At 36.8% G+C, this 26351-nt stretch overlaps 1 protein-coding gene and 1 long non-coding RNA gene across 3 annotated transcripts in view; one reads left to right on the forward strand and one right to left on the reverse strand.

Moving 5' to 3' along the window:
* Positions 1 to 26351, forward strand: part of CDH20 (cadherin 20) — a 228374-nt gene that overhangs the window by 128220 nt on the left and 73803 nt on the right. The gene's annotated exons all lie outside the window — the stretch shown is intronic.
* The window catches only part of LOC306642679, a 260148-nt gene that overhangs the window by 9620 nt on the left and 224177 nt on the right, over positions 1 to 26351 (reverse strand). The window contains exons 3-5 of the long non-coding RNA XR_013758600.1: positions 22520 to 22638; positions 5919 to 6037; positions 1284 to 1389 (exon numbers count right to left, since the gene is read on the reverse strand). This is a non-coding gene — a long non-coding RNA (uncharacterized lncRNA). The remainder of the gene's footprint in view (positions 1 to 1283; positions 1390 to 5918; positions 6038 to 22519; positions 22639 to 26351) is intronic.

A 26351-nucleotide genomic window follows, 5' to 3' on the forward strand; every position in this document is an offset into this window, starting at 1 on the left:
TATGTCTAACTTTAAAAAAAATTTTTAAATGCAAGGGAACATCTGAGGAAAGAAGTGTTTAGTGATTTAACAAGGTAAAAAGAAAAGTTTAACAACTTCCTGAAGTGTGAAATATCACTTTGCTCACTGTTCTTCCTGTCCAAACCTATCCCAGCCCATCCTTCAACCCTGGTCCTCCCCATCATCCTGCCTCCTCCACCTACCACACAATACTGACAGTTATAGTTCTCCCTTCCTTTACCCCCATTTTAAAAATTAAAACTAATAATGTCACTACTAGCAAGGACCAGGCAATCTCCAGGAATATCCCCTTCCATCTATTCTCTGGATACTTCTGCAGTTCAACTTTACAGTTGAGACCCCAGCCAGAGTAGCAACTGCCACAGGAGTTGAAGGTTCTCTGCCAAAATAACCCTCACTCTAGAATCATTGATCAAAACACTAACTGAAAATGATCATGGGCTGTCACTCAAAGCCACAGGGAGCTGAAAGCAACCACACCCATTTATCAATATCTAGAACTAGGAGGAAACATTAGCATCAGAATGAAAAATAGCCAAACCTCTCAAACTTGAAAGCAGGCATTAAAATAAACCCAGAGCTGGAATTGAAGTTGAGATTCCAGGGAAGCCAGTTGGAACTCTCTGTCATAGTCTAGATAGGAATATTTTTATTTTAAAACCTTAGGAAGCCATTGAACATACTTAGGAAATCCTCAAAAGTGCCTATCACTGCAAAACAATCATAACCAACATCAGGAAATGACTTTATTCACAAAAAGAATAAATTATTTCAAAATTAGTGTTGTAGTATCAAAGAACATCAGCTCCCAGGTCAACCCTGGGGAATATTTTAAATGTGTTCATCACGGAATTCACTAGAAATAAGTTAGTTGACCTAGTTGCCCAAGAATATCACTTGATATAGTTTTAAATCAAATCTGAAATTGAAAAAAGGGTCACTGTTAATATGCACTGCCACATACACCTATTCCTACAGCTATTTTAAAAAATCAAAAAAAGTAAAGAACAGGATTAAATCTCTTAATTCTAGCCATTCTCCAGACCCTGGACTCACAACCATAGCTTTACATGTGCTAATTACTACTGTCATTCATTCATTCGTTCTTTTTACTCATTTTTTTTCAGTACTGGGGATTGAACCCAAGGGTGCTCTATCATGGAGTATTATATTTCCAGCCCTTTTAATATTTTTTTTTTAATTTTGAGACAGTATCTCACTAAATTGCCCAGGTTGGCCTTTAAAACTTGCAATCCACCTACCTGAGCTTCCCAAGTTGATTACTGTCATTTCTTATAAAGAATGACACTCTGCTCATCTTGTAACTGTTCGGGCTTTTTGCTAGTAGCACACATATTTCCTATCATGCTAAAGAAGAAATAAAAAATAGAAATGACAATAAGAATCCTGGAACTGGTTAAAGTTACCAGGTTTGCAAAAATGAATCAATATTTTGATCCCCAAAACATTTTAAACCTTAATATCTTGCTGAAAATTTGTTATCAAACCAAGTGAACTTTAATAGCTGGCTTTAAAAATTAACATTGAAATGAAACAAGAAGGTTGGACAGGAAATTGGAGGATCCAAAAAAAAAAAAAAATGTGGAAGGAACATCTGTGAGATCTAAGTCCATAAAAAAAAAAATCTCTATCCTAATTCTACAGAGAACCTTAGTGTTATACCCAGATATGGAATCTGTCAGGGGAAGCAAGTGTACTAGTCACATAACAATACAAAATGTAAGAGAAGGCATAGTCACCTTCTTTTCACAGTTTCTTTTCACTGTGTGAATAATCATTATTTTTAAAAATAAATTCCAATGTAATATTTAAAACAAATAAGTATTTCTGAATGATTCTCCACCCATATTTTTACAAAATAAAATCTAGCTTGGCTACTTCATTTTCTAACATTTACCATAGAAACTTACTATTTCATTTAAATACAGTACATAGTGCTTTTCCTTTAAAATTAGTACTCATAAATACCTCCATGACGTGATGTTCTAGTCTCAAAGAGTTACAGAATATGTAGCTACGATGTCACTGCCATTTCTTAAAAGTCCATCTTACAACTCTACCTTTTGTAGTTTACCTTATTAATAAAGGTGTTCAAAACAATCTAGGGGTTGGGGAAGAGGATCAATTCTGTGGGAATCTCAATTTTGTCCACAAATTTAGGCTAGATTCCCATGAGATAGATAGAACTCTTCCCAGTGAAGCTTTGGTCTGAGGGATCCAACATTCCTTCAAGCTGGCTTTAAAGAGATAACTCCCAGATCTGAGGACAGGAAGTTCGGCTCGGCCTCCCTCACCATGCCCCGCCTCACTCTCCTTCACCACCTCCCACTCTGCTTCTGCTTCCGCAGGGTATGGCATACCAGCCATCCCTGTCTATACCAATTCCAGATCAAGTATCCACCTCCAAAACTGCTTTGGTCTGGGACACAGGGCAGGCAGAGTCCTTTGTTAAAAACAAGGTCACAGAAGACAGTGGAATGAATCTGACATAACTTTCCTATGTATGTATATGAATACACCACAGTGACTCTCACCATTGTGCACATCCACGAGACTGGAGTCCTATTAGAATAAGATGTATCCCATGCTTCTATAATTACATCAAAATGGACTCTACTGTCATGTATAACTAAAAAGAACAAACACCAAACACACACACACACACACACACACACACACACACACACACACAAGAAACAAGGCTGTAAGAAACAATTGTTTGGGCTGGGGTCGTGGCTTGGTGGTGGAGCACCTGCCTAGCATATGTGAGGCACTGGGTTCGATTCTCAGCATCACATGTAAATTTTTTAAAAATTAAATGAACATCAACAACTAAAAATTTTTTAAAAAAGAAACCATCTTTTGGGAGAAGGAATAGTTCTTAGAATAAGGCAGGTATATGCAAGACAGACACCCCAAAGGGTCTCTAATACCATCTCTTAAGTCTCCACACACAATGGTGAGTTTACCATCAGGGAGCATATTGCTCAGATATCCTCAGTCACATTTTCTCATTAAGATCATGTACAAATTATTCAATTGCAAAGTATGTTTCCTATTCTATCTTTGGAGAGACTTGTGAGACATAATTATTCTTCTCTTATCTGACCATTTACACACAGTCACAAGGAAGAAGAATGTTTGTGGCATTCAGTTGCCCTCTACCCCCCAAAAAATGTCAGGAATAGAATGTTCTTGTGATAAGCCAGATAGAATTTCATATCCTATTACAAAAGATCTTCCATTTTCCACATCAAGCCAATACATAGCTTATAACTTCAATAGCTTTAGCAAAATCCCCACTACTGGACAATAACTAACATGAAATTCCAAGCTGGGAATTCATTCCTCCTCCAAAAACATAAAGGAAACTATCCAAACAATAGTGAAGACTAACATTACAATTTACACCACAGGAGTATTGTCCTTCCTACTTTGTAAACTTTTACTAAGCATCTATTATGTTCTACACACTTGTGCTTTTATTGAATATATGAAATAATTTCATCATCTGTATAGGAAACTTGCAATTTTGTATATTGAAAAAAACCGAGCCTCAGAAGGATTGAATTATTTGCAAAAAAAAAAAAAAAATCTAGACCTACTTCTGAGGCCAAACCTACATTGTTTCTTTTACTAGCATTAATCACTAGTGTTTATTGAGCACTAATCCTCTAATTACGTGCTTCACATATTCAACTTGGTAAGACATGTAGAAACTAGTTAGTATTAGCTCCATTTTGCAGATGTGAAAGGGAAATACAAAAAGGTTAAATATTTGTCTAAGTTCACACAACTTGTAAACAAGGAAGCTGAGATAAGAACCCAAGCAATCTAGCTGCACTCACATCAAACTGCCTCCACTGGAAAATTTGATTCTGTGAATACCTCACATCACTTCTTGGTGTTATTCTCATTAGTAAGTTAATAGCACCTCAAATGTATCTGCATGAGCAACACTGAGTCACAAATTCAAAGAGAAACTGAGTTAAAATTACAAGTCTTTCCTTGTATATATGGAGAACAATCTTGACAATCTCGATCTCTAGGATTTGTTTTCATTTCTGTGCAGAGATGTGTGTAGCGTTTGGGGAGGAAAAGGGCATAGTATTAAATAATATTGATAATTCTTTCCTAATTATTTCCTCTTTTTTTTACTTCTCCATTTTAGCACATTTACTGCTGAGAGACCTTTAATAAACTGTATTCCTCCAGTATTTCTGCCCCCCACCCAACTGCCCCATTAAAAGTCTTACAGTTTCAAATGACTACAGTATAACTGGCTCAGATAATGTACTATCCTCCATACTTCATACATTGTATCCAGGGGTCCCACCTTACCATAAGCATCACTTCATGCTATGGGCCATGACCTGTGGGGCCCCGGCGGCCATTTATTGTAAACTATAGTTATGGGTGATGCTAATGAAGTTCCTGAAGAAGCCACATTTGCATGACTTCACATTTTGCTAAATTTCCTTAAAATCCTCTAATAAAAGGCTGGCAAAGTGTTTTTATTATTAATTTGTTTCCCTTTTCTCTTCATGCCTTTCTATAGAGGAAAAACGATTTCCAGTCAACTGCGGCATATCCCTTTCTTGACCACCAAAAATCAAACACCTCTCCCTAAAAACATTATCAAAAAAATGTGGTAACTGCTTTATATGCAAACTCTTTTTATGACATTCACAAAGCTGGGAAAGAATTGCAATAGTACTATGCTTTTAGAAAGATGAAGCCAATTTCAGAATCCAATTTTCAAAAAGAAATGCCATGTTTGTTTCATGTCAGCCTCTACTTCGGATCAGAACTATGTCTGAGAAAAAAAACGAACAAAGCTGAAACCGTTGGTCTGGCTGGTTACTTCCAAGCAAAGCGCAGGGCAGATGGAAAGCCTTTCAGTTGGCTGGAGCTCCTTGTCTTGTCTACCTCCAGTCACTGGGAGCAGCTGAGCAAAACCTCCCTTGTTGAATGAGAATTAACACACACATACACATACACATTCCCTCCCTCCCTCCCTCCCTCCCTCCCTCCCTCCCTCCCTCTCTCTCTCTCTCTCTCTACCTCCCCCACCCACATACACTCTTCCAAATGTTTATATAAATAAAATTATTAAAAAAATACAGACTGGCTGTCACACAGACAGGTGCTCTGGCTGCCTTAGCACTTTTAATATACCAGGATCACTGCCCAGTTTGGCAGGAGTCCTGTCTCCTCTTCCCTCTGAACCGTCCTAGGGTAACAACACTGCATACAGCCTTGGTTGTATACGTGACCCTTGAACTCAACACAATCTCTCATTAAGTTGAAAAGATTTCTGGAAGAGAGCCTGTATGTTGCAGATTTAGAATAAGGCTTTGTTGTTCTATGTGTGCAGATAAAAGAGAAAAATCTCCTGTTATTGTATCTGCTTGCAGTCACATTTGCATATGCACATTATTGCCAGCTACCTACATACATGTGGAATTAATGAATTAATGAAAACATGTACCTACACATACTCAAACATAAGCGAATATGCAGCAAATACAGGGAGAGTTATGTAGATATGCCACAGGTATCTTATATAAAGCATATAACTGATTCACAGAGATTCTGGTAGGGACAGGCAGAGAAAAAAATTCAATAGTATTTTTAAATGAGCATTGTTGTCCTATATACAAATGTCTTACTAGAGACCATTTACTTCATTGATACCTGGCAAAAAACAATCTGAGTCTTGTCTTTGCAAACAAAAGCACCAGCCTATCATATCTCTTCATGCTTCCCTTATTGGTTGGCTGTGTTTAAATTCCAGTAATTCCCCTGCTATATATGCAGGCCATGTGTGAAAAACAAGTCTCAGTCAGCTCAGTGATTGGGGGGCCATATCTTACCATCTATCCCATGACAGTCATCTGCAACACAACTGGGCACTGGCTGTATCCAATCTATTTCTATGCTGCATTGTCACTGGTCAAAATGGCCTTGTTCTGTTATTCCCTCCATTTTCCAACTGAAAGGGAAAAAGAACTGATAAGCCCGAGCTCAATTTGTTCTGGCAATTATTGCAAAGGTCCTACTGTGAGGGAGGTCCTGCCCTTTGGTGCAGAATGACATGCAGCCATCCGGGGTTCAGACAAAAGGAGACCCTGCTTTTCAGCAAGTGTACTCAGCCATGTATAGGCGTACTGGCTGAGATGGCTGCCCATTCACAATTTAATGGGAAAAAGAGAGAGACAAGAACTTGACGGGGGAAAGGAGAATGGAAGATTATCAAGGGACACCAATGGAAATGAATAAAATCAAGACATGAACTTGGTGAAATAAAGGAAATAATTTTGACCATAAGAAAGTAAATCACTGATCTAATGTGGAGATGTTTTTGTACTATCCAGCTAAATTACGCTTTTATTACCGTAAAGGTTACTATCATGATACTGAAATGTGAAACTGAAAGTTAGTCTTCTCCCCCACCCACCAAGGCACAGCTGCACATTAATTCAACCAAATGAAACTGTTAGGATGAAATACCACCGAGATGCATTCTAAAGTGTAATTCCTCTGAAACAAGTATGTAACTTTATTAAACAACCAAAGTACCCGTCAAAAGGTGAAAGAAATATATTACATTATGATGAAAAAGAGGTCATTCAAGAAAAGGCTGAAATAGCACTTCTTTTTGAAATGGCATATGGAGGCTTTTCTAACAATGAAAAAAAAAAGTGACTTTTTCTTAATACTTGTCCTTATTCTCTGCTCAGGAACAGAAGGAAAATGTTTGTAGATAAGGTCACTTTCAATTCTAGGCCCTGGCACATGTTCCTCTTTGGAGTCAAATGCCCTCATCTTTTCTCCTTTCAACTGTATTTAGTGATAATTCCTTTGCCCATCCTAAACTCCCATCTACAAGGAAAATAGTTGACAGGAAGTAATGTCAAAGTCAGGTTCCTGACATACCAGAAATTATTTCTCCCAGCAAAAGTCACTCTCAAGAAATGAAATGAACAGGGTGAAATTAAGTTAATTTTGAAATCTGTTATTAGTTGCTTCTCTTCAGTCATAATGGAAATAGAAAGGGAAATTACAGATTCAATAACAATGTGCATTTTTTCCATTATAAAGAATAACTTATTCAGTGGATGAATCATTAGAGAATGATCCCTCTGGCCTCATGGAACTCCACATGTAGAAGCAAAAAGGAAAAGTTTAAGATATAAAATATATTATAAAATTCTTGGGAAAAGTGAACTACAATCTCCAACAAATTACCTCTTATGGCAATTAAGAGACTGTTTGTTAGAGCATTAACAGCCTCAGGCAAACTCAACAAACCCATTCCTGGCTGCCGGTAATGACAGATTTCTTAGGGAGTATTATTTAATTAACAATAATTTGAAAGAGCAGCTCAGATGAGAAACTGCATTTACTTACTGGCAACACTAAGCAATGGTAAGTGAAAAAGACGTGCAATTTGTTAGCCTTCCCATTATCTTTTGTTGCTGAAATACTGAAGCAGCTGATAGATATTTGCCACTAGATATTTTCTGCTATCTGTGAGGCCAACATGTCCAAAGAACTTTAGCTCTTACGGTGCAAGGCTGCTAATAGTCCTCTGCAGTTTGATTCTGTTAAGAAATCCCCCAGGGCCTCAAGTGTTCAGGGCCAGCATTCTTTGTCCTTCCCTACTCTAGACAAGGGCAACTGCCAGCTCCCCTTCCTTGTATACACCAGGCTCCCTCCCACCCCCATAAATCATTTGCTGTTAATCACGTAACATAAGTAATGCCTTTTGTTCTAGCTGCCTCCCCAAGTCACATTAAGCTGCATGAACAACTTGGTGGTGGGCTGGGTCTCACCTCCCTCAGAAGATGCTCAGACCCAGTGACACTGGCAGCAGGGAAGGCGAAACTTCTCCCCTGGTAGTTACTGAATTAAATTCCCTACATCCAATGGCCACCTTTCCAGTGGATTATAATTTAAAAACCACTTCCACACTGGCAAAGGGAGAACCACTTTAAGTTCTCCTGATGTCCAAGGGGAGCTGGCAACAGGAGGTGAACTCCAGAGCTCAAGCAGCAAGTTTGGAGATGAAGCAAAAATAATACATTCTATGGAAAAATAAAAGTAAGTTATAAAATTTTTCATCTGTTATTTCTATAACATTTCTTCACAAACTATTCAAGATTGGTCAGTGAAATGAATAGATTGTCTTGGGAAATGACTGTGTCAGTTTAGACCCTGTGGGAGCCACAAAAAGCCATCTGAGAGTAATTTAAGATTATTATTGAGTAGTTGTTAATTGTAGTTACTAGTGCCCATTAAAATCTTTATCTTGATTTGTGATTAACTTAGAAATCAACAGTCAATGTAGAACATGGCTATAAAGCAAAACAAATCTCTCATAGATTCTGAAAAGACAAATCTTAAATCCCACCAGTGAGGTCATGTTTATATTTGGGAATACAGTAGGGTAGGGTGTGGAGAGGGCACTAGCTTCCACAGTGCAAAAGATTGATTGCAGGAGCAAAAGATTTTTTCTCTTTGATTCTTTTGAATCCAAAGTAGCTTTCACTCAAGTGATATCAAAAGCATCTGATTAAACACATCTCCCAGCAGGATTTTATGGTAGGGTATACAATTTATGTACAGTACAATCAGATTTATGTAATATGGTATTAGTCAGTGAATGTCTTGTTTTGAAAGAACTTGTGAAAATAGATTTTTATCTCTTTCTTTAATTCTAATTTGATGCTATTAGCCAATTCCATTATTTAAATGGACTATTAAGATTGGAATCTGGTTTATCAGAATGTATTTCCCATTAATAAGGTTTCTGTCTTAGCCTCCTTCTTTAACCTTCATTTACTCTCAGTACTTTGCAAAGAAAAATTTACAAAATCTTTCTCCTTAATATGGATTATAGCATGGGGCTTGGTTCCTGTTAAACAGTTCTTAGAGTTACAGAATAAGAACAAAAACTTTTAGAGTTTACATGCGTTTCTCAATGATTTTTTCCTGTGTAGGGAAGATAAAGGGGGTTGATTATAAGAGAAAAAAAATGAGTTAAATTTTGCCTAAGAGCATTTTCTATTCCAAAGAAACTCAAACTACTGACATAGAAAAGATATACATAGGAATTTTAACTGGCAATGCAGTTTCCACTAGTAACATCTGATCAGCTTTGATGCACTGTTATATGATATTAAATATCAGAAAGGAGAGAAATGCCAGTCTCAAAGCAGAGGAAGATAACTTTAATTTCCAAACAACAACCAGTTTTCCAGCAGCAGAGTTAATCCTGTCCTATTGCATGTACTACCTGAAATCAATTAGCAGGTCATAAAAGAGGGGAAAATTCTTTTTTAACTAATGATTTATAGCAAGTGTAGAAATAGCATCTAGCATCATCATCAATTAATTACACTCTTAAAAAGACAGCTAAATGTTTTTGATCTGTGCTTGTAAATCCAACATTACTCCTAGGCAAAAATGAGTGAAATAGTATAAATGATTACTATTATGAAAACATCCTTGATTTCTAGGGTGTGAGAAGACAGACCTGAATGCCCTTTGATTCCATCTCTCACCTTTGGCAGATCTTCACATCAGTCAGTGGGAAACTTCCTTCCTGCAGTTTCCTGCCACCCTTTACCCAGAAAAGGGCAAGAGGTTTCTTCATTTTCCTGTCTCAGTTTATAAGTCTCACTGTTAAGTAACCTGTCATTTAAATCTCTTCTGCTCTGATTAAGATCATATTCCTGTTCCTGACTCCTGAGAGATGTCTATCTCCTGTGAAGAGGAATTTTAAAATCCAGATGTCACTGCTGAGCTGCCCCTTTTTATCCCCTGGCCATAAGGCTTCCTTTCCTCAGCCACTTAGTTTTCATCTTTAGAGTTCTATGGACTTCTCTGAGCCTGTGCCAAGTTTCAAATCATCTCCCTTCCCAAACACTATTTGATTGTTGCTAATTGATCTCAGGTAGCACATGTAATGGCCATGCTATTCAGGATTCCAGTTCCACCTGCTGGTTCTATAGGATGCACCACATTTTCAATACAGCCATTCAAGTACCAAGATTCTCTGAAATAAGAACATTATATTGATGAATTTTTGTTCACTTTTTATTTAATTCTGTTCCAAGTTTTATTAAATCCCTGCTTGATGCCTAAATTACTCTGCTAATAAACTCTACTAATTCCAAGGATACAGAGGTAACAGTTGCAGTCCTCAGGGAATTCATAGGCTAGTGGGGAAAGTAAACCCCACAACCCCACATGTGGGCTATGCTGGCATAAGGGACAGAATGTCATGTGTCACAGAAAATAGGCCTGGGGATAAAGAAATGCTCCCTGGAAAGAGACTGCCAAGCAAAGCAGGGCCTGGACAAAGTGTTTATGTTTGAACAAAAGCATTTAGGGGTTAAAATATAGGATCTGTAAATTATTTCAGGGACCCTCCCCTCCCAGAAAAAAAAAAAAAAATATATATATATATATAGGAGGGGAACAGGGACAGGACATGAGATGAGAGAATAGTAGGTAGAAGTCAGATCACAGAGATCCTTAACTGTTTTGTCAAGGAGTTTAGATTTTTATGGGTTAAGAAATGAGTAGACATTAGAGAACTTCTAAAAGATGAGTAGTACAAAAAGATAAAAATCATTTGGCAGGCTAAAGGAGATTAGGTAGGGAAACCCATCAGAAGACTGTTGGGATGGTCTAGGTAAAAATGTAAAACACCAGAACCATCATCTGCAGCAGGAATGGAGAAGAGAAGAATTTGAGAAAGATGTTCAAAGAAGGCTCCGCAGAATGTGCCAGGTCTAAGTAACCAGACATGGAGGTGGGCGGTAGTGGAGTTGCAGGAAGACAGAGGACTCTCACTGACTGCAGTTCTACTTGGATGGATTAGTGTCAGATTCTGGGGGAAGGGAACAAAAGAAAAACAAAATTAAAAGTCTAATTGGAAGGAAGTGATATTCACCATGATCCACCAATATTCTCTTTGCCCAATGAGTTTCTCATTTCCAGGGACTATCAGATGTTTCACTGTCTATTTATCTTCTAAAACTTCTCCAATGATCCATTTACCTAAAGCCAAGTCACATACTTTTCTACCATTCTTTTTACATGTTCTACTTTGGAAAAAATATCAATGCGTAGTGATCATGATTTTAGATAGCCTTAAAATTATGAATGGATATTGAACATTTGATGCAGAACTTACTCCTATATAATACTACTTGTTACTGCACTGAGGTTGAAAACAATCTGTTGCTGACCATTCCCCAGTCACTCAATACTGAAGAGTCAGAACCATATGTTTGTCATGCCAGAAGGTCAAAAGTGCCCTCCACAGAGCTAGCATAGAATTTCCTCCTTTATGTGTACCCCTCTCTGTCACAGAATGAGTGGAATTAGACCAGATTAATAAAACTTGTTCTGTTGTTTAAAGCCAAAAAAAAAAAATTCCACCTGCTTCAAAATATAAGAATCTGCCTTTTCATCTTTGAAATGAGATTCTGAGATTATAAAAAATTCTGAGATTATAAAAAATTTTACTATTCTGAGATTATAAAAAATTTTCAGCATTGAACTCAATGACCTTGGATGGTCTGATTGATGCTCCAGGTGTGGCAGACTGTATCTTCTAAAGATGGTCATACAATGTCTTGCCTCCTAGAGGCTCCCATGGAGCCTTATAACACTCCTTTAAGAGGTAGAGTCTCATTTTTTTCTCCTTGGATGTGTGTATTTGCTAGTGGCTCATAACCAGCAGAATATTGCAGAAGTAAAGTTGAGGCAATTCTGTGGTTAGGCTGTAAAAGGTGACACTCCTTCTGTTTTGAAAACAGGAGTGTTCACCCTGGAACCCAAAGTCTACTGCCCTCCCAGAAGTCACTCTGTGTGAGGAAGCCCAAATCAGTGCATATGGAAATCACACATCAAGGTCCTAAATGAGACCACATGGAGTGATAGTGAAGCCCAGCTGCTTCTAGACCACCAGTACCAGCACTAGCCACCATCTGACTACAAATGCCCAAAGAAGTCCACACCAGAATCACCCCGCCAAAATACATCCAAATTCCCAACCCACAGAAACCACGAGAACTAATGACTGCTATTTTAAGCTTCTACATTTTGAGGTGATTTATCTTATAGCAACTGCTAGCCAGAAAATGGGACTCCATGCCCAAATGATCCAGTACAAGGTCAAGGAGTGATGGCACTGCAATTGAATCCCCTTCCCTCATTGCATGATACTACAATTTCATCCCTTGATTCAGACCCTAGCCTAGTCCGTGACCTTGATGCCAAACTAGGCTGGATTCTATTGAACTTCAAATGGCTGGGAAGATTTTGACTTAGAACAGTTTTTACTCAACAGGGTTCCAATCACTTCTACTCTGTTTAAAGAAAAACCCAACTTGGGATCAATTTGTCTTGGGTCATTTATAAATGTTTTTTTTTAAACATTCCTTGTTAACATGATAGAACTTCCCAAAGAAGTATAAAAACTTAAGTATATATTCAATTATCCCATCAGAGGCTGGTTGGACTGGACTGTGGAGGGTGAGGGAAAGGGGACTTTCTAATGTGTTCAGAGTTCACATTAAGACTGCCTCCCACACCTACTTGAAAGATGGTTCCAGATACCCAGCTAGAGAACACTACTGAAAAAACATCAGAGAATAAAAAGAGTCCAGAAAAATGAGGACATATAACTAACCAATCCTTGTCCCAAGAGTTTACTACTATGATATAATTAGAGGCAGGTTGCTACTGCAGCTTACAGATCAAATACAACTCTTTTTTTTTTTTTTTTAAAGAATTGCTTTATTAATATTTTTTAAAAATCATTTTGTTGTTGTAGATGAACACAATATCTTTATTTTACATATTTTTATGTGGTGATAAGGATCAAACCCAATGCCTCTCATGTGCTAGGTAAGCACTCTACCACTGAGCTACAACCCCAACCCTGAACTGCTTGATTATTTTTCTTTTTTTTTTTTTTTTTTTTTTTTAGTTTATCTTGGTCTTTTTTTTTTTCAGCATTTTTTTTTATTGTAAACAAATGGGATACATGTTGTTTCTCTGTTTGTACATGGCGTAAAGGCATACCATTTGTGTAATCATAAATTTACATAGAGTAATGTTGTTTGATTCATTCTGTTATTTTTTCCCTTCCCCCCACCCCCCCACCCCTCTTTACCCTCTATACAGTACTTCCTTCCTCCATACTTGCCCCCCTCCCTAACCCTAACTCTAACCCTAACACTAACCCCTCCCTCCCCCCCATTATGTGTCATCCTCCACTTATTAGCGATATCATTCGTCCTTTGGCTTTTTGAGATTGGCTTATCTCACTTAGCATGATATTCTCCAATTTCATCCATTTGCCTGCAAATGCCATAATTTTATCATTCTTTATGGCTGAGTAATATTCCATTGTATATATATACCACAGTTTCTTTATCCACTCATCAATTGAAGGGCATCTAGGTTGGTTCCACAGTCTGGCTATTGTGAATTGAGCAGCTATGAACATTGATGTGGCTGTATCTCTGTAGTATGCTGATTTTAAGTCCTTTGGGTATAGGCCAAGGAGTGGGATAGCTGGGTCAAATGGAGGGTCCATTCCAAGTTTTCTAAGGAATCTCCACACTGCTTTCCAGAGTGGCTGCACTAATTTGCAGCTCCACCAGCAATGTATGAGTGTACCTTTCTCCCCACATCCTCGCCAACACCTGTTGTTGCTTGTATTCTTGATAATCGCCATTCTAATTGGGGTGAGATGGAATCTTAGGGTGGTTTTGATTTGCATTTCTCTTATTACTAGAGATGTTGAACATTTTTCCATATGTTTGTTGATTGCTTGTAGATCTTCTGTGAAGTGTCTATTCATTTCCTTAGCCCATTTGACGACTGGATTATTTGAATTCTTGGAGTAGAGTTTTTTGAGTTCTTTATAGATTCTGGAGATTAGTGCTCTATCTGAAGTATGATTGGCAAAGATATTCTCCCACTCTGTAGGCTCTTTCTTCGCATTGCTGACAGTTTCCTTTGCTGAGAGAAAGCTTTTTAGTTTGAATCTATCCCAGTGGTTGATTCTAGCTTTTATTTCTTGTGCTATGGGAGTCCTGTTAAGGAAGTCTGATCCTAGACCAACAAGGTGAAGATTTGGACCTACTTTTTCTTCTATAATCTGCAGGGTCTCTGGTCTGATTCCGAGGTCCTTAATCTATTTTGAGTTTAGTTTCGTGCATGGTGAGAGATATGGGTTTAGTTTCATTCTGTTGCATATGGATTTCCAATTCTCCCAGCACCATTTGTTGAAGAGGCTATCTTTTCTCCATTGCATATTTTTGGCACCTTTGTCTAGTATGAGAAAATTGTATTTATTTGGGTTTGTGTCCTTGTCCTCTATTCTGTACCATTGATCTACCTTTCTATTTTGGTACCAATACCATGCCGTTTTTGTTACTATTGCTTTGTAGTAGAGTTGAAGATCTGGTATTGCGATACCCCCTGTTTCACTCTTCCTGCTAAGGATTGCTTTAGCTATTCTGGGTTTCTTATTCTTCCAGATGAATTTCATAATTGCTTGCTCTATTTCTGTAAGGTACGTCATTGGGATTTTAATTGGAATTGCATTGAATTTGTATAGCACTTTAGGTAGTATGGCCATTTTGACAATATTAATTCTTCCTATCCAAGAACGTGGAAGATCTTTCCATCTTCTAAGGTGTTCTTTAATTTCTTTCTTTAGTGTTGTATAGTTCTCATTGTAGAGGTCTTTCACCTCTTTTGTGAGATTGATTCCCAACAAATACAACTCTTATCATGTGTACAGGGCTGGACTTGATCTCTTGGAAGAATCCAAGACTTGGTGGTATCAGGGCGAGGAGAACATTACTGAAGGCTTATAAACAAGTCCTTCCAAAATTATTTTCCATAATTGTATAAGGATCTGCACATAATGGTCTTTACTGGTCTAGGATTAGCTAATTCTAACTTGTTGACTCTGTATTTAGTTCATTGTGAAGTATTTCTTCAGGCTGGTCTCCTACTTTATCATAAAACTGTGAGGTGCTAAATTCTGTTTCTCCAGTTGAAGGGTGTATAATAATAATAATATGTTAAGAAACTGAAAATAAATGGTGTTTTGAGAACAATTTTAAACTAATTTCCAGTCTTCCCTCAAAGACAGAATTGCATGACATCCTTTATGAGTATATCATAATTTTTTTAAATCATCTATTGTTGCAAACCTGAACTATTCTAATTTTTTGCTATAAGAGGCTATAATAAATATAAATTTAAATAAAATATATGCACAAGTAATTTCTTAGGATCAACTGCATAGTCACTTTAAAAATATGATGCATAATGGCAAATTGCCTTCCAGAGTTTTTATCAACCTACACTACCATCTGATTCATATGAGCAACATATGCTCAGCAACATAGCTAGTTGTTTTTTAATATTTGCCAATTTAATAAGATAAAATTATATTCTCCTACTTGTATTCTCCAGCTAATTGTGTTAATAAACTTTTTCATAGACAGTGTTTACTGATCATTTTATTTCCTTTTTGTGAATTTTTTGTCATTCAATCATTTTCTATTGGAATGGTCATCTTTCTTAACACTGAGTATAAGTAACCCTTAATGTGTTGAGACTAATAATCCCTTGTTATGGCATGACTGCTACCTAATATTTACACATAAAAATAACAATTTTGGATAATTATTTGGTTCAAACTATCTACATTTTCCTTTACTATCTTTTACTCTCAACCTGGTAAAAAATAATATCCACCTACATCTTCTCTTAGTAGTTTTTACTTTATTTTTCTATGTGTTCTAATAACCTACATGTTTTGCTTTTCCCATTTCACTATTCAGTGCATGAGGAGTGGATGGTGGCTGGTAAAGGACAGGGTTATAGTCTTTATTTTATCCACAGTTAACCAACTTATTGACAAAGTCTTTCTTGCCAAATATGTAATACAAATTAAGATGGAGTTTAATTAAAGGAGAAATCATAACAAAGTGTTTTAGTAAGCTTTTTAGTTGCTAAGACTAAAAGATTTGACCAGAACAACTTTAGAGAAAGAAAAGTTTATTTGAAGGCTCAGGTTTCAGAGGTCTCAGTCCATAGACAGCTGGCTGCATTCCTCAGGGCTGGAGATGAGGCTGAACATCATGGTAAAGAGCATGGTGGAGGGTAGTGGCTAACATGATGATCAGGCAGCAAAGAGTGACTCCACTCGCCAGATACAAAAGGTATATACCAGAGGCAGCCCCCAGTGGCCCATTTCCTCTGGCCACAGCCTACCCACCTTCAGTTACCATTCAATTAATCCCATCAGAGAATTACTTCACTGATTGGGTTAAGGCTCTCAGAACCCAATCATTTGTCTTGTAAACCTTCTTGCACTGTCTCACATATTAGTTTTTTGAGGACAGCAAAGATCTAAACCATAACACAAAGGAAGGGGAACTAAGATATGAGAGCCTAACCATTTCATAGTAGATCCTGAAAAAGTTTGAGAACTTCTAGAGTTTAGAAGGGTATAGTTCTAGAAACTACTGTACTAAAATATACCCACTTCCCTGCTTGTATGAAGCCAAAATCAAAAGACATACCATAAATAAAATAACTACAAGTTTTGAAAGGAACCAAAGCACTAATATGTTAAGTGTACACATTAATATACAATTCAATTTGATCTCAAAAATGCTTAAAAGTTAAAGAAAAGCACTAAAATAAAATATATTCACTAGATCTGTTTGGAGGCTTTCTTTTTACTCAGTTCTTCAGTACTGTTTTTGCTTATTTTAATGTGTTCTTTTAAATTTTTGAACAATTATTTTATTAAAAGTAAAATATGTCAATGGTCAAAAAAATAAAAACCCAAACAAACAAAAACAAAAACAAAAAACCCAAGAGGGCACTAACAATCCCCTGCCCTACCACCAAATGCAATCCCCAAAAGTAAAACTGAAGTTGTTTCTTCAATTATTTGCCAATTTATTCCTAAGTAATATCCTTATACAGGTAGATGATTATTAAAACATCCACTCCCAAATTAGCAGCTGACTTCTCAGTTGAGTAGTTGAAGATTTAGTTCCATTTATTTACTTACTCAGCAGTGCTGGGGATTGAACAAAGGGGCTCACACATGCTAGGCAAGTGCTCTATACAGCTGACCCACATCCCCAACCTCACTTTAGTTCCCTTTAAATATTTCTATCCATTCTCCCCTCCCTCACCCTCAACATAGTCGTATGTGAACACTCATTAAAAGAAGTTATATTACACATATGTATAATACATCAAAATACACTCTCCTGTCATGTATATCTAAAAGGAATTAGAAAAACAAATAATTTCAGAAATTAAAAAAATGGGTAATTAGAAATATAGATTCTTCACAAATTTATTGTACATTTTTCATCTTTAAAGTCTTAGATTAAAAGTATGCCAGGTATTCTCTGAAGATCATTTAAAAGCAAATTTATTAAAGTATTTCAGGACAACTCCAAAATGTAATAATAATAATAACAATCCATGTTTACCTCATTATGCCTTGTTTTCTATGAAGCAAAGTAATACATTAAGATTTTAATTCCTTCCTCATAGAACACTTTTGTTGCTCTGGGTTAATAGCCCAGTATGTTCTTGTCTTCTCTATGCATTAGTTTCTTCCATTTACTCAAAATATTTCTCCCATACCTGTGAATCATTTTTCCAGCTACTGCAAGTGTTTCTCAATCACACAAACACTTCAGTTTGGGTGTTTTAAGGGAAGAAGGAAGCTTCCTCCCATAGCCCAGCTGCTATAGCCTAAACCTGATGTACAATTATAATCCTGGGGCCTTTCCTTGCCAGTTTCCTATGCTGAATCCTCTTTCTCTTGAATTCCACATTTCTTTCATAGTTTACTCTACCATTTTTCTAAAATACACTGCATTTTTCAATATACAATGGGTGCTAGAAGACAGTCAAGTAATTTTCATCACAGACTTCCATTCCCAGTCAAATGTTCATTGAAACTCAGAGTGGAATTTGGAATTGAAGAATATCATGCTAAGTGAAATAAGCCAATCCCAAAAAAACAAAGAGTGAATGTTTTCCCTGATAAGTGGATGATGTATATAATGGAGGTGGGAGGATGGGGGATGAGAGAAGAATGAAGGAACTTTAGATTATGTAGAGGTAAATGAGAGGGGGGATATGGAAAATGGTGGAAAGAAGCATCATTACCCTGTGTACATGTATGGTTACATGAATGGTGTGAATCTACATCGTGTTTAATCATAGAAACGAAAAGATGTACCCTATATGTGTACAATGAATTGAAATGCAGTCTGTAAAAAATTAAAAAATAAATAAAAATAAATTTTAAAAAAAATTTTAAGAGGAAACATGAATATAGTCATATGATAAGGACTGGACTAATAACAACTCAAGAAAAGATTCAAGAACAAAGGGATTACTGAAGAACAGGTGGAGGTTCACCTTAAAAATAGAGAAAAAAGACCTCATATCACATCCTCCACCACCACCAAATTAAGGAGGTAAAAATCCAAATCACCAGAGATATTTTGATAGTCAAATCCCTTTAATTAAACAATGAATAAATATCATATTTCTTTAGGCCACTGTGATTTTTCAATCCCAATTGCCTCATGAGATTTCTAAGCATTTCTACTTATAAGTGAGAGTACAGTTCAAGAATACTTCTGACACTTACAGGTCTATTATATTTTCTGTGAAACAATGAAAGCATCATTTGTATAAACTCATTGTTTCCTCAACTTTTGCTGATGTACACCTCAATATGGTCACTGATGTGTTACTGTTAAGAATAGATATTAAAGTCCACAATAAAAAAATCAAATAATTCAACTTAAAAGTTTGAAGGTAGAAGGAATAATAACATCAAACTGTTAAATGCTCTTTACAGCTTAAAAATACATTGGTACTCAGTTAATGTTTCTACACACCTAGTAAGTGCCAAATACTGCATTAAGTATTAAGAATATCAAGTACATACAATATGGGGAAAAGACAGACAAGTAACTAATTACAACACAGAATGAGATGACGTACCATGACAGGAAATGCACAAACTGCTTTGGGAAGATAGAGGGAAAGGGAAACACACAGGCAGTACAAAAACTTCTTTAAGTCAAAACTTAATATATAGTATTATGCCATGATACCCTGTGATAACCCTTTAAGAAGAGATTTGATCAATGTGACTTTGGCATGGTCAGAAACCTTAAGTTGCTTAATGTGAACAACCAAATATGTTCCAACCACTTCATTCCAATATCCAAATTATTATCCTCATATCTGAGGCTCAAAAAAAAACTTAAGCAAACAGCTCAGTGTCACACACTGAGTGGGAAAGCTGGAACTGGTCTTAAACCAAGGTGTCCTAATTCCAAATTATGCACCATGCTCCAAAAGAGAGATTTTTTCCCCCTGAAATTATGCATTAAAAGATAAGTTTTTTCCAGCTTAAACAAAATAAATAATAAACCTGAATGACAAGAGTTACACATTCCCTGAGTTGAATCTGAAGATGAATTTTATTTGGCACAGGTAATGCACCATGTCAGCAAGGCAGGAGTCAGTGCAATGGCTCAGTAAGAGGAAAGGTTTTTCTCTGAGAGAGCAGCTCAAATTCTTTATACCCAAAGCCACTTTGAAGTTTTGGATGCAAAAGAGAAGCAAAGTTCTTACCTCTTGAAAAAAATCAGGCATAGAATAATGACTCTTTTATCCCTAATTCTAAATCCAAATTTATCACCCTAGTCCTAACTAGTGCCTCCTCCCAAGTTCCTGCCATAACCCAAGCACAGAAGTTTATGTCATGGTGGTTTCATCTTTTCTCACCCACTTTCCTTCATGTCCTGTCAGCTGGCAAGCACTGGAGACCCTGCTTCCTCCAGGTTTGAGACATGTCACCAATCTCCCCTCCTCTGGACAACCAAATGTGTTCCAAGCACTTCATTCCAATATCGAAAGCTCCAAGCTAGTGGGTTTTGCCCTTATTTCCTGCTTCATATCTCATTATTCTCCTGAATAGACCATATTCTCTAAACAAATTGAATTATTCTTCTTCCAGATAGACCCTTAACATTTCACATCTGCACCTTTGTATTTGCATTTTTTTTCCACCTGCACTGGCCCTCCTCTTTATCCTTCAAGGACTGGTTCATAAGCTACCTTAAACCTTTTCCACCCACACAGAAATCACATCTCTGTCTTCTGACCTGGACTGGCATCTTGTGTTAGGGGTCTGATGGCCCTTATCACAAATAGATCTGTGCTACAGTCAGACATGTACCAAGCACCTACTGTTGAGTCTTCTGGGGAAGAAATCCAGTTCATCCTCTTACCAGCTAGGGAGCATTTACTAATTATCCATGAAGCAAATACACCACCACCAATCAAGGAAGTGAGAAGAAAAATGCAAACTGGGTCTCCTGAAGAGGTGACCCCAGGACACCACTGTTGGTATCTTTGTAAAATGGGAAAGTAGAACCTTTTATGGAATTCTTGTAAAGATTAAATGACTAAGTAAATGTAAATTACTTAACACAGCCTGGCACAGAATAATCACTCCAGGCCATTACTTCTGCTGCTATTGCTTGTGCTACTATCTACAGCCGCTGCTACAATACTATCATCGATAGTCGTGCTACTATTACTATGCCTATTCTTACTACTATCTCTACTTCCACTGTCCATGGTAGCATCTCCCCCAGTACTGTAAACTCCTTGAAGGAGAGAAAGGGAACTAACATTTATTTAGCAACTACTGTTTTTCAGGGACAAAACTAACCATCTCTCAAATACTGTGCCAGATGTTTCATGATTATTTTCTCACTTAATACTCACAATCGCCCTATGGAATAGAGTCTATATAATCATCTATACTTTGTAGATGACAAACTAACATGGAAGGAGTTTGTCACCTGCTCAAGACTGCACAGATAGTAAGTGGTAGGGCTGAAATGCAAACTCAATACATTTTTTGATTAAATGTATTTGATACTAAAGACTTAAATCTCAATTTTAAACAGTAAACTTATCTGTTCTCCAAATTCTACTTCCTATTGGTGAATCTCTATGGTCCAGGAAAGACTATGGCATTGCCCTACCTTCCTAAAGTTTTATACAAAGGCAAAGAAATAAAGAGAAAACACTGTGTAGCAATTATTTGCAACTTCTTATCAAAGAAGAACATTAACCTAAGAATTACATTTAGAATACATGCTTGTTAAATGAACAAGCACAAATTTAATGCAATTATCAATGTCTCATAAGATGAGAAATTAGTGACCATGTGGGACAATTCTCAAAAATCAAAAGTGATCATTCTTGTCTGACTGTAGTCAAAGAAATTGCCCATGGACTGGGCTGTACTTTCATAAGCTTGATTAAAAGTGAAAACCAGAGGAATGGTAAAGTAGGTCAAAAACTTTGTGGCTCCTGGAGGATTAAAACATTTACTAGATACTAAGTATGTGTGAAAGGATCAGTAAGAATCTATTTGCTATTCTCGGAGGCTAAGGAAGGAAAGACAGGGTACCCTCACCTGGAAAAAATGATTATAGTAAGAATGAAGAGAAATTAAGCATGAACTCCAGCAGAAGGATATGTAAGTGGGGATGCCTTTATTCATGATCCAAGCAAGGGAATTTATAGCTAGAAGGTCAACATGCACATAGGAGACACAGAGCAGGTCTTATGATGGAACCAATCAGGTTTTTCAAAGCCAGTTCTTAATTATATAATTCAAGTTTTCTCCTCCTTTTGTGTTTGTTTGTTCTATTCCTCTCATCTGTATATGTACACAAGCACACTTATATCCTGTCCTTCCATAAAACTAGATATTACTCCTCAACTTCAATTAAGCCTCCTTGAACCTTCTTCCCACCACAGAAAACCCATAGTTCCATTTAGAAGATAGAACTCCCTCCCATAAACTAGCTTGGTTGTGGGAAAGAAAAGGAGAGTAAGGAGGAGTTTGGAAAGGGGAAAGGGAACTGACAATAGTTTGAGTGACACTATGAAAGCTGAGTCTTAGGCTCAGGATTTCCAGTGTTTGAGGAACTTGGAGAAGAAAGAATAGAAAATTAAATAGCCAAAATTTGAATAAGCAAGAGTGACAACTACCTGTTCCAAGAAATCACCACAGAAATTAAGTAGTCTTCATTTTTCCTTTTGTTCATTGTTAAGTAATATCATAATTCCTCAGTTCTATATACACCATCAGTCAATCTATTAACAACTTCTGAATGGTGAATGAAGAAAATATGGGTACATTAAATATGTATACACTTATTTTAAAATACATCCCATTTCAGAAGTGTTGAGTTGGCAAAAGGGAGTGCTGTGAAGCAGGTGAGGCCTGAAATGGGGAATGGAGGTAAGAACACAACTCAAAATCCAGGAAACCTAGTACCTGGGCAACTCTTCTGGCTCTGCTGAGAGTTGGCTGCCTTCGCAGAGAAGAGGCTTTGGGTAGGCTGATGAGTTGATGGCCACAATAGGGGATGGAGCTTCTCTTCATCCAATGACTGCCTTTGAGTAAGAAACAGAGATGGAAGGAAACACTGTAGGTAAATGAAAATGTCTTCTGGTCAAAGAATCAGCTCACCTTTCAGCTTACAAAGTTATATATACACCCTTCCCAAAACAGATCTGGTAGCAGATCTGGGTCACTGACACAGATATACATAAACAAAAACTATAATTTCAAAGTTTGATTACAAAGACACTGAAAGTATTTTTTATGAAATTCCATAATGAAGATATTGTTGTTCATGAGACACAAATATTACCTATCACATGAACTTTTACTCCCATCTGTACTGTGACCACCTATGTCATTCTCTGGGAGTCTGTAATTGTATTAAAAGATTTGACTCCTAAGTAAAATGAACTTGCTCATATTTCTAAAGAGAGACCCTTGATTGTGAGGCAGAATTATGCCGTGGCAGAGTTTTTTGTATTCTGATTTAATGTTGATGTACCTTATTGTACTGACATGTTTCACTGTAACAGCTAAGATCTTCATAAAGTCTTTTTTTTTTTTCTTCTAAGTGCATTTTTGAGGCTCTTTCTACAAGTGAAAGTGAGAACTTAAGAAGTTTAGCTGCCTAAAACCATGACACCACTGCATACTTTTCCCTTAGGCCACATCAGAACATTAAACACCCCACCTTCTCATAAGGAGTAGCTATCAGAGTTGCTGGCTACGTCTACAGAGATGTCATTAGAGCTTTTCTGGGTAGTACTTCCACTAAACATGAAAAGCTCAGGAAAGCTGGAATAATGACGAAAGAAATCAGAGGAAGACCATAAAAACCCAGTTCATTTCAAGGAGAAAGCAGTAACTATCTCTTCCCCCCTACATTTTCAATATCACAATGAATTTAAGTAACAAAATAAACAATTTACTGAGAGCACACTTTATATACAACTTTAATTTCTTCCAACTGTGTTCATTATCAAGCTGTTCACTTTCTTTAGGAAGGATTGGGGTGCAGAGGTGGGGGGTTCTTTTAAAAGACTCATTTAACGCAAAAGTCAATTTCCACTAATGTATTCTCATGTGCTATGTATAGTCTTCCAAAGCAGATCTATATATACGAATATTCATAGATCAGTTCTTCCTTTATAAGAACAACAATTACCTACCAAACACATAATCTATTCATATCTGTACAAAAAAAAAACAGGAATATGAGAACTATCTCATTTGTAATACCTGCAAACTGGTTAGTATTTCTGATAGAACTGATTTTTCCTTTCATTTGTATAACAGCAGCTCTAATTGTGATAAAAATATGTAAGATTGTATAACCAAGATTTTATTTTCTAAAAAGGTGCGCAAGGAGTGTTTTTCATGCATTTCACCCTGAGGAAGCAGAAACAATGTCCTATCAACTGTCTCTATTAATTTCTTTAATGTAGAAAGAGTTAACAGGGACAGCAGTTTTTGTTACTGAATCTGAGACGTCCAGGGACTATCAGCTCTCACAGGATCACCAAGGGCTCTGCAGACCTTAAAGACCCCAAAGTCACCTTTATATGTGTTCAGTGAAAAGGAAAAAAAACTTTGCACAAGTATGTAGGAGGCGCAAGTGAGCAAGAGAGGGAGATGAAAGCTGAGGCAGCTGAACTGCCTACAAAATATTCATCACAAAGTTTCCAATGAATGCTTTTTTTTTTTTTTGAGCTCTTCAGATCACACCTACAGGTGAAGACAGGGGTTTAATTGTCAAGAATGTATGTATGTCTACTTCGTAAGAAATGGGAAATTAAAAAGGGCACTATTTTACATCTACCAAAATTTACTCTATCCATGAAATTTAGACAGTGAAAACAGAATAGGGAATGCTTACACACCCACACCCACATGCACACTTACATCCAAAGCAATCTAAAACTGGCCAAAGAAAATAACTAATATGAGTGCCTAGGCAAAATATATAACTCACACAATAAAGGAAAATCATTAAGCAGAATTCCCTCTCTCTCTCTCTTTCTCTCTCTCTCTCTCTTTCACACACACACACACACACACACACTCTCTTCTCTCTCTTTCTCTCTCTCTCTCTCTTTCACACACACACACACACACACACACACACACACACACACATCCAATGTTTGATAAATGTAATCCATGGAAGAATTATCCCTACTATTAAAGGGTTTTCCAGCCCTTCGTAACTAGCCCTTCATTAAATTTCCTCAGATAAAAAAGCAATGTGTGGTTATTACAGAACTAGGCTAAGCCAGTTTCTGCTACCAAACTACTTACTACAGATGTATAGATTTATGGAGTAAGAGATATACATTTATAATAAAGGCCTTTCCAAATGTTGGTACCAAAGATACCTATGAAATATATTATAGGCTTGGTTCCATTATTTTCATACATGACCCAGATAATTTATGAGACTATTCAAATGCAATTGGCACCTTCATCATTAACAAAGCACGTTCATCGACATTATCATTCCACCAGATCTTCTGATAGTCCAATGAAATAGGTAGGAGAATTAATGTCCCTACTTAACAGAATAGGAAACTAAATTTGGGGAGTAATTAACAGTCAACTAACAGAGCTCTAATCATAATTTTGATAAAAGAAATGAACACATAAAAAGTTAACATGGAACCCGAAACCAAACTATCTAACTCTTAGTCTACTGTGTTTTGAGAAATTTATAGGTAAGTTTGTGCCCTACAAAATTAGAATATTCTTTCTGCCAAGCACAGTATTCTGCTAATAGCTAGCCAGCTAGATAACTAGTTAGTTATTTCTTTTTAGTCTACCTACCTTCTAGGTCCCTAAAACATCACAGCTGTTTCTCACCAGTCTGTTTCATCAGTTCAACTCCTAGTAAAGGTTTCTTCTTCCAGAATACCTCCTTAACATCCTCTTAAGAAAAGAATCATAGAAACATGAACTGGGTTCCATCTACCATTACAAAGAGGTAGAGAACTGCTAATATTTGGTAACCCACCTTCCAGCACATCACTGTTCTTTATTAACAAACATATCACCCTAAATAAGGTACACTTGACTTGCTTTTTCTTTTTTTTTTTTTTTACACTCTTGAGCATTTATTCCAGACAAATGTAAACTATTGATCCCGAAAACCTTGTACAAAAATGTTCGTAATGGCTTTATTGATAATGGCCCAAACCATAAATGAATTAGATGTCCTTCCACAGGCAATTAGCTAAACAATAGGGCGTATCCAATCCAGAGGAAGGAGGAGTACTAATGCAACTCCAAAAAGGAAGTATGTATGAAACCACTTGGATGAATCCAGGAAATATATAGAATGAAAAAATCTAATTCCAACCCTCAGTAACCTAGCTAGACCCTATCTTAAAATAAAATATAAAGGGTTGGGGATGTAGCTCATGGTAAAACAAAAAAAGGCAATTCCAAACATTTACATATGGTTAGTTCATTTGCATAACATTTGTGAAATGGCAACATGTACATGGAGACCAGTGTAGTGAAAAATCAAGGATGGAGGAGGTGGGGAAAGAGGAGGAGTTGAACATGGTGATAAGAAAGCAATTGAAGAGATTTTTGTTGAGGTGGAATTGCTTTGTGACTTGACTGTAACTATCTATTCTGGTTTGAATATGGTACCATACGGTTTTGCAAGATATATTTACCATTGGGAAAAACTGGATAAGGGGAAACAGGTATTTTCTTCACTCTCCTTGTGCCCCATGTATATATACTATTGGGGACAGGATCT

Source organism: Sciurus vulgaris (assembly GCF_902686455.1).
Source record: "Sciurus vulgaris genome assembly, chromosome: 13".
Classification (NCBI taxonomy): domain Eukaryota; kingdom Metazoa; phylum Chordata; class Mammalia; order Rodentia; family Sciuridae; genus Sciurus; species Sciurus vulgaris.